We start from the raw sequence: 8932 nt of genomic DNA, 5'->3' as shown, positions 1-8932 counted from the left end.
AAAAGGCGGGCAGGAGCAGAAGTGCGGCTTTACCTGAGGCGGCGCGAGGAGCTGAGCTCGATGACGGGAGAAGGAGGCGTGGCTTCAGCGCCGTGGGCGCGAGAGCGGGCGGTTAGGAGAAGGAACTGCCAAAGGCGTGGCCTCGCCTCTTCGCCCGCTTTCGTGTGCCTGCTGTTACTGCCATTTATTCGCTTCCCCGTGGCCCCTGACACCTTGCAGTTTTAGCTGCCTTAGTACAGAGGTCCCTAACGTGTGCTTGTTCCGTTGAGGTTGCTTTTGGGCGCGTTTATGAATTTAAACAGGTTAGCTGCCGACGTCCTCATAGAATCTCTTCTCACAGACCTGCGGCGCGTTCCTATACATTGCCTACTCAGAAGTAAGCCCCCCAGCGAGGCCTGGGCCTCTTCCAGACTTTGAGGCCCTTAGCCTCTGCTCCCCGCCCCCAGACGAAAAGGAGCCCGTACTCACCATGAAGTTGTTACAGTAAGTGCCACACTTTCAACATTTGGGGATAAAAAGGTGCTGATACTCCCCCCGCCCCCCTCAAAAAACAACACTGCAAGCCATATATATGTATATGTATATGTATATGTATATGTATATGTATATGTATATATAACACCACTAAAATCTAATAAGGCACATTCCTGTCTGATACACATAAAAACAAGGCACGAAACTTACTAAACGCCAAAAAATTAACAGCGTCTAAATTTTGAGCCCTGCTTTTGAACTAGGCCAAATCCCCTGCCCGCCGTCCTCATCCATGAGGATGCGAGTGACTTCTGTCAGGGTTGTTGAACAAAATGTATATACTGTATTGTAAAGTGCTTTACACAATGACTGCTAGCCTTGTTGGCCAAATCAAACAGTTGTAGTTGTGGAGCTCCCTCATCTCTCAAGCCCCTTTTCTGAGGAGGGCCCCCGGGGTGAGTGTAGCCTGTTGGGCATTGCTGCAGTTGCACCCCTTCCCCCACTGGCTCAGAAGCAGGAGAGGCTGCCATGGGGTGCCAGTTTGGTGCTGGGGAAGCTGTTCTCTGGGCACTGCCACTCAGTTGCCAAACAAATCTCTAGCCTTCCTACCATTATGGATTGCTGAGGAGCTGCTGGGATGATCTCCACTCACTTCTGCAGCTTCAAAGTTGTGGGGAAGGCTGACCACTTGCCAAGGTGAACACGGCAAATGGAATTGTTGAACTTACACAGTATGATAGTTGTTTGGTTACAATTTTAATTTTAACAGTTGTGAATGGGGGATGGATATGTGCCTTTTGGCACAGGCCTTTGTTTGTTTTTAAGCATACAATAGAATAAAACAAGATAAGGCTTAAAAGGCTTAAAAGCCAGCAAAATGGAAAAGCCCTGTGCATGTGTTACTCAGATGTAGGGCATTATTATGTTGAGTGCAGATTAGACCATAGTGTTATTCTCCCCATGATTGTGTGCAGTTCTCTTTAGGGAAATTCCGAAGCTCAAGCATCTGGCTGTATAGGGGCTTTGTACTATCCGGATACCTAGTGTCCGTATCGTGCAGTGCTTGTGCATTGGCATTTCCCTACAGACAACTGTGAACAACACATAGTTATAGGAAGAAATTATAGCACAGGGCAGGTTAAATACATGGTCACTCTCTATAGTCAATGTAGCTATGCCCTGTATGTGAGAGAAATGTGAATAGGGCTGCAGTCAAACTAAAAGCTTAAAAAGTCCAGGCAAATAGCAACAATACCTGGTGCTGAAAAGATAATGGGAGATGGTACCAGGGAAGCCTACCTGAGGAACGAGTTCTGAAGGCAGGACAACACAACCAAAAAGATGCCTCAGGTAGAAAGTAGAAAGCCCTCTGATAGGTATCCTAGTTCTAAGCTTTTTAAGGCTTCAAAAGTTTAAACAAGTACATGGAATTGGGACCAGAAAATTAGTTCAAAAGTGCAGTTCTATGCATACTCCAAATCAGTGCAGACAGGATTGTACTAAGCTCCTTTTGACGCAGTGTGGGATTTACAAGTGAACATGCATAGCAATGGGTTACAATCTGTACACTGAGGATCTTAAATTATCATGGTAAATTTTAAGAATAAGGAATGAACAGACTTTTGGGGGTTAATTTACCAGGCTATGGCTTTTTATTATCAACTACCGGTACTTCTTGATCTGCCATGAGCTTATCTTCAGTTAGTGTGCTTCTTCTTCTTACTGGTTAGGGCACATTTGAGCTTGGTTGCTCTGAATTTATTTGTTTCTGAATCTGACTTGCATTTTTAGTGTTGTTTGCTTACATTCTTATTTGCCAGAGCATTCATATTCCTCAAAGTTGTCTTTCCTAGAAGATGCACTCTGAATTTTTAGAAAGTATTTTGGGAGAAATGTACAACTGCACATCCCTACCTTATTTGTGTTAGTTGCAGAACAGATTTGTAATTGTCAAATTTGTGCTGCAAATAATAAGTAGAATATCAAAATATAACCAAAACTGGTGGAAAGTATGTTTATTGTTCTATATCTTCTTTGACAGGTGAATAGACAATGAGAGGGAAAGCAAGAGAGGTACAGGGACAATAAACTCAGCCAACTCATAACAACATGATGGGTGAGTATTAATGTACTTATTGCTTCTGTTTCTATTTTATGTAATATTAGTGTAACATTGCTTGGATAACAGTTTTATGTTGTGGTGCTAGTATAGCCATATTTCCCATTCATAAGATGTGTACTGGTTCAGAAAGTATGAGGACTGGGCTGTTAGCCATGCAGATAGCCACTACTATTGTAAAGGTATGGTTAGGATTCTAAATACCGCTTGGCACTGATAGAACTGTAATACAAATCCAAGTATAAATGTTAGGAATGTGTAAGTTGACAGTGGCTGGCAGATTGGCCTGTTTGTAGCAGATGTCATGAGGAAGGTATAAGTGTAAAAGGAGTTAGGATAAACCAATCAAGACATTGTTAAAAAATTTATTAGCAATTTTTAAAATAACATAATTCCTCAGATAAAAATGCAATCTTACAGGAATATACATTTGTCTCCCACCAAGGCAATTCTCTAGCTCACTTTGTGGGTCATTCATTCTGTTTATTTAAAATGTGTGAGAAGAGGGCAAGACTGGTTGTTTGTTTTTAACCTATGGCAGGCTTACATTATGGTTACAAACTGTACAGCTTTATTTTACAAGGGCAATTTTAGCCTTCTTGATTTCAGTTGGTTCATGAAAACTGGGTCTTAAAACAGTGGGACCTGCTCAACAGCTCTGTCTGGAACATCTTTAAGTTAGATAGTATGAGCATTTTGGATTAGGGAGGAGGAAAAGTGGAGGAATTTACATCTTGACAGACATAACAGCTTTTAAGAGCTCAGTTCATTCATGGATCTAAGCAATTAGAAAGAAACATGCAGAAATCTGTATCATATCAACTAAATATTTATAGCTGATGGTCAGGAGAAATGAAGTTCCTCGGATGGTCAGAGGAAGTGAAAGTTGTGCATGAGCCCACTGCACACTGAAATTAATAAGATGGATTGTTTTGTCAGGATGAACCCCTCAGTTCAATGAAATAAGGAGAAACATATACTGAAGCTATACTTGGTTTGCCTGTTCCTGTAATGTGATCGCAGACATCAATAAGAATGTAGCCTAAAAAACGTGGAATCATACCCTAAATTATATTTGCTTCTGAGCTGGATTACAGTAGGTATTCTTTTCTTTAAAAAAAATTATCCTTGACTTGCTAAGCTTCACTATTTTAGGAAGGAATTCTTCCTTTCTTTCTATATATATATATATATATATCCAAGAAAGGCACAGTGTGGCCTCTTTCATCCAGACACTTTTAAGAAATCAAATTTGTCTGTAGTAGAGGCATCTTTGACAGAGAGACAGCATTGTATAAAACATAGCAATATTTATTGGTAGGGACATGCAACTTGTTTTTTCATGGAAGGATGATTATGTGGAAGCTCTAGGTACATGAGGTTATGAGGTGCAGCATCTTATCTTGCAATGCTCTTTGTGTGTGTGTGCATTTGAATTAGAGATTTACCTAAAAACATAGAAATCATTTCTTGTTCAGATGTTTAGAGCTTTTAAGACACTTCTTATCCATTCATGTTGCAAGAGCTGTAGAAACTCTTAGTAGGTTCCTAAACGTACATGATTGAGACAATAAATGATTTTTTTTTTAAATATAAATTTGGTTCTGCTGACAGAAATTTCTCAAATAATAGCCCATGGTTAAAACTAGGCCAGAAACATCAAATAGTTTGAATGTGCCACCACACTATTTGTTTGCCTTGATTAATATGGTGCAAGGATACAGTTTTGCTGCTGAGAGCCTGCTTACATTGATAAGATGCATGGAATGGACTGTGGAGGAGGCTGACATCTATTTTGTATTGTGCTTGCAATGGTGAAGCCTCTGACACTGGTTGACTAAGTAAGTCAGTATTAATACACTAACTCATGAACACCTGCCCCCAAATCAGTGTTGTAGGCAATGGTCAACTGAGACAATGATCTGTAAAGTAACCTTAGCACTTCAGGATAAAAAGAGGGATTGTGTACGCTGCCTTAAGCTCCTTAGAGAAACAGAAGGGCTAAAATATTATAAGTAAAATAAATAATAAAGGTCAGAAGGGGTTGTATGCTGTGTAGGAAGGGTAGGAGGTCGGCTGCCTAAAGGACTTGGGTCATTCCATGTCATTTCAACAAGGTCATGTCACCCTCCATCTCGGATGTTGATGAAATTTGGTGTACACCCATCCCTTATGATTGAAAGAAACCCCCTTAAATTTTTCCCCTCTATCTCAAACGGTTTTAATTTTATAGCACTTCAAAGTTTCATTAAATCTGCGTTGTCTGTCCCCTTTGAGACCTTCGGCACAATAAACTCTTGTGTACATTTTATTTATTTTTCTTCATAACAATTGATCAGATCTATTTGAAATTTTACACAGAGCTCAATAACATGATGAGGATTTCAGAAAAAAATACACCAGCACTCAAAAGATTTTATAAATGCCTACAAAAAATTATAAATGCACTTGAAGCCTAGTTTTTTGTGTGGAAAACCTAGGTTTAGAAAACCTGAATTTACAGCATGTGGGCATGGTATAACCAAAAGTTTTTGATGTTGAAAATTATTGCAAAGACATGCTCTTTCTTGAGAAAGAATGAAATTTATGGGTTTTTATTCCTTGTAATGAAAATTTTACGTTTTTTGGACATCGTAGGAAAAAAATGGCTACCATTTTGTACAACTCTCCTACAATCCATAGCAGTAGTAGAAAAAAATACTGAAACAAAGTTGTTCATCTTAAAAATTACAATAATATTAGTTATTATAGATTTTTTTGAAAGTGCAGACTTGTTTCTAGTTTTGGGGTATTTAAAATTATGAAAATTGGCTATCGTGAAATCAATAATAATAATAATAAATTTGGTCAGAAACTTTAAATGCTGACATGTAAGGTAATAAGACCTAGCAAGAAAAAGATTAAAAGAATTTAAAATTATTATATTCAATTATGCAATATTACATGATCCCCAATTTGTTTTTCAGAATATTATTGCATACAAAGACAAGTCTATCTTACAAAAGAAAAGAAAAAGAGAATGATGTTTGTGTGCCATCTTGAAATAATGGATGCATGGAGACCTTTTAACATTTATGTTAAATATATTGAGGCGTAATTCACAATGAGGCTGTTTTATGACAGCAGATACATTAATAACAGTAAAGACAACAGTTAAACTAAAGCAAAAAATTACCATAACAGATTATGCTATTATCACAGTTGATTACCTTACAAGTTCAATGCTCCTCAGTTTCTTTGCTGTAAGCCTCAGTATCACCTGTAAGTATTTCATTTTTTCTTCCATCAACACCAGTGGCTTGCATGACTCATCTGCATTGCATCACCCAACTTCAGCTATCCACGATTCATCCACAAACTGAACAATAGCATACACAACTAGCAAGACTTCTCTGAACTGCAATCTGAGAAAACATTTTAAAATGTCTAATATTTTAAATATTTCTGAAATGAATAATTATTTTTTAAATAATTGATGTACTCATATTTTTATATAATACTCAATTTTTAATTTTTTGGAATATTTTTCTTGCTAGGTCTTACTTCCTTACATGTCAGCATTTAATGTTCTACTGACTGTAAATTCTTTTTTTATTTTTTTATATTCCTGATAGCCAATTTTCATAACTTCAAAATCCCAAAATTAAAACAAGTCTGCACTTTTGAAAAAAACCCATAATAATATTATTTTAATTTTTAAGATGAACAACTTTGTTTCATTAATGTTTTCTATTACAGCTATGGATTGTAGGAAAGTTGTACAAAATGGCTACCCAGTAGCCATTTTCCCCCACAATGTCCAAAAAAACGTAAAAATTTCATTACAAGGAATAAAAAATCACAAATTTCATTCCTTGTCAAGAAAGAGCATGTCTTTGCAATAATTTTCAACATCAAAAACTTTTGGTTACATCATGCCCATACGCTGTAAATTCAGGTTTTCTAAACCTAGATTTTCCATAAAAAAACTAGGCTACAAGTGCATTTATAATTTTTTGTAGGCATTTATAAAATCTTTTGAGTGCTGGTGTATTTTTTTCTGAAATCCTCATCATTTTATTGAGCTCTGTGTAAAATTTAAAAGAGATCTGATAATTGTTTATGGAGAGAAAAAAACCCCAGAATGTACACAAGGGTATCTTGTGCCGAGGGTCTCAAGAGGGACAGACAATGCAGATTTAACGAAACTTCGAAGTGCTTTAAAAATAAAACCGTTTGAGATAGAGGGAAAAAAATTAAGGGAGTTTCTTTCAATCATAAGTGAAGGGTGTACACCAAGTTTCATCAAAATCTGAAATGGTGGGTGAGAAAACCCTTGGTTATTTTGCATTGATTTGATGTGGAATGATCCATTTGGGATAAATAGGAACCTGAGGAAGCTTGTGTGATGCAAAGATGGAGAAAGGTGGGCTGAGTTGGAGAAAGGGGGACTGAGTGCAGGAAGGAGGTGGATAGGCAAAGGGAGGATAAGAGGGTTAGAGGCTGTGACCAGGGAACCAAGAGGACATAAGCTGCTAGGACACTAACAAGAGTAGTACAGAAGGAGGATTTTGTCTGATGTGGTTTCTCCCGTCACTGTAACATTGTGACCTACAACAACCCTGAGGTTGTAATTTTGGGATTTTTAAAATTTTCACAGCACATAAACTACCTTCTCTACCAATGTGCAAGATACTGACATGAATTCTTATTAAGTAATTGGTGATCATGAGCCAGATAATATGCCTAGAGCAGCTTCTGTGTTCATTTTACTGTTCATGAAAACACAGAATTGTTTTTGTTTTTTATGTGACGGCTTACTTTGTAAGCAGACTTTAGAAAATAGTTTATGAAAAGCAGGCCATAAATAATTAAAGAAATTACTTATGATGCTAAAGGTTAATATAGAGTAGCATAGTCCACTAAAAGTAGATCCCTAAATGATTTGTTTAAGAGCATAAGAAAAGTATTACATTCAGACTGATAGGATACCAATGGTATTATACTATCTCTGTCAGTGGTGAATACAAGATGCTACAATAATACGTACACCACTACAAGGCAATAATACAGGAACTGTGTTGAAATTCATACTTTCAGAAACTGAGATGAACTAAGATCAAACTGGGTTTATTTCCTCTTATTTCATATCTCTTTCTGATAATATAAAATGTAGCTCAAGGATATATGCCCCAAATATGTACAGCACCCTTGCACAAATCCTCACATTAAATGGAGTTTGGGCAGAAGACTGATTTATTGAACCACCTGTCACCAGTGGACTTCAGCTAGGATACCAGAGAGAAAATGTTCTGATAAAATAATTGCAGAATAATATCAGTGATGGCTGTTTCATCATTAACACTCCTTCTAATACTAAACTTATGTAGTGAGTGTTTTGTCCGGAATGTCTCTGGATGTCGCAGCATGCTTGGGGGACCCCTAATGTTTGCAGAAGTATAAAAAGGCTTCTTTAAAAACAAAAACACACAAAGCCCCCCCCCCCCGAACAGTGAGGACTGAACATGCGCAATAGCCACAGAATATTGTGTGATAGCTGGAAAAGGAAAATGGAGAACAAGATGGAGGAGTGGAATGCCCTGCTTGGAAGGAGGGGCTAGCCGGAACCCAAACTGTGAAGGTATACAACACTATTTTTTACTGGGGCACCCATGGGCAAAGTAAGGGTTTCTGTGCATTCCCCAGGTATTCAGAAAAAATATTATTTTGTAAAAAAGAAAAGAGGGAAAAATATTATTTTGTAAAAAAGAAAAGAGGGGAAGGGACAGAAAAGAACCCATCTTCCAACAAGAACTGCATATGAGCAAAGCTCTCCTGTAATAATGGTACGTTAAGACATGTATAAAATCTCTGACAGTGATGAACGCTGGAGGGCTGGATTGGCTTTTCAACAAGGAAAAAGAGGAGCTCTACCAGACAACACAGGGAATAGGGATTAAAACAAATATCCCTCCCCTGCTATAGTTTTCAGTTCGGGAGCTGTGGCAATTCCAAAACATATCTGCATTGATTTACAATGCAATAGCACTCAGAATTGAGGATGGTGATGGCAGCCCCCAGGCCTGAACAATCTGAAATAAGTTCAAGGTCCCCTGACTCATGTCAGGATAATGCTCCTATCCCTGCAAAGTACTGCTGAGGTTTAGGTCTAGCTGAACAAACCCCACCCCACCAGGTATAGTTTTCAAGTTTGTGGCTGCTGAGTATGTATGTATAGGTTAAAGCACTATCCTCCTGTTGTACCACTCTGGTTGGAGGCCATTCCCACCACTGTCCCTCAACCATTTCTGTCCTCTCAGCAGCAATAAGTTCTAGCGGACAAAGGAGTCTGAATTCTTC

General features: G+C 38.1%; 1 long non-coding RNA gene across 12 annotated transcripts in view; it reads left to right on the top strand.

Moving 5' to 3' along the window:
- The first annotated feature begins 1 nt into the window (after position 1).
- Positions 2-8932, top strand: part of LOC310659268 — a 139048-nt gene continuing 130117 nt past the window's right edge. For 3 of the 12 annotated variants that reach the window (XR_014502689.1, XR_014502693.1, XR_014502695.1), the window contains exons 1-2: positions 40-483; positions 2516-2590. This is a non-coding gene — a long non-coding RNA (uncharacterized lncRNA). Of the gene's footprint in view, positions 484-2515; positions 2603-8932 lie in introns of all 12 variants that reach the window. The other 9 variants (XR_014502691.1, XR_014502692.1, XR_014502690.1 and 6 more) reach the window with 6 other exon arrangements.

The sequence above is a fragment of the Podarcis tiliguerta genome (genome assembly GCF_965153285.1).
Source record: "Podarcis tiliguerta genome assembly, chromosome: 10".
NCBI lineage: Eukaryota > Metazoa > Chordata > Lepidosauria > Squamata > Lacertidae > Podarcis > Podarcis tiliguerta.
Note: the sequence above shows the minus strand (reverse complement) of the source record. Positions and strands in the feature narration are given on the sequence as shown.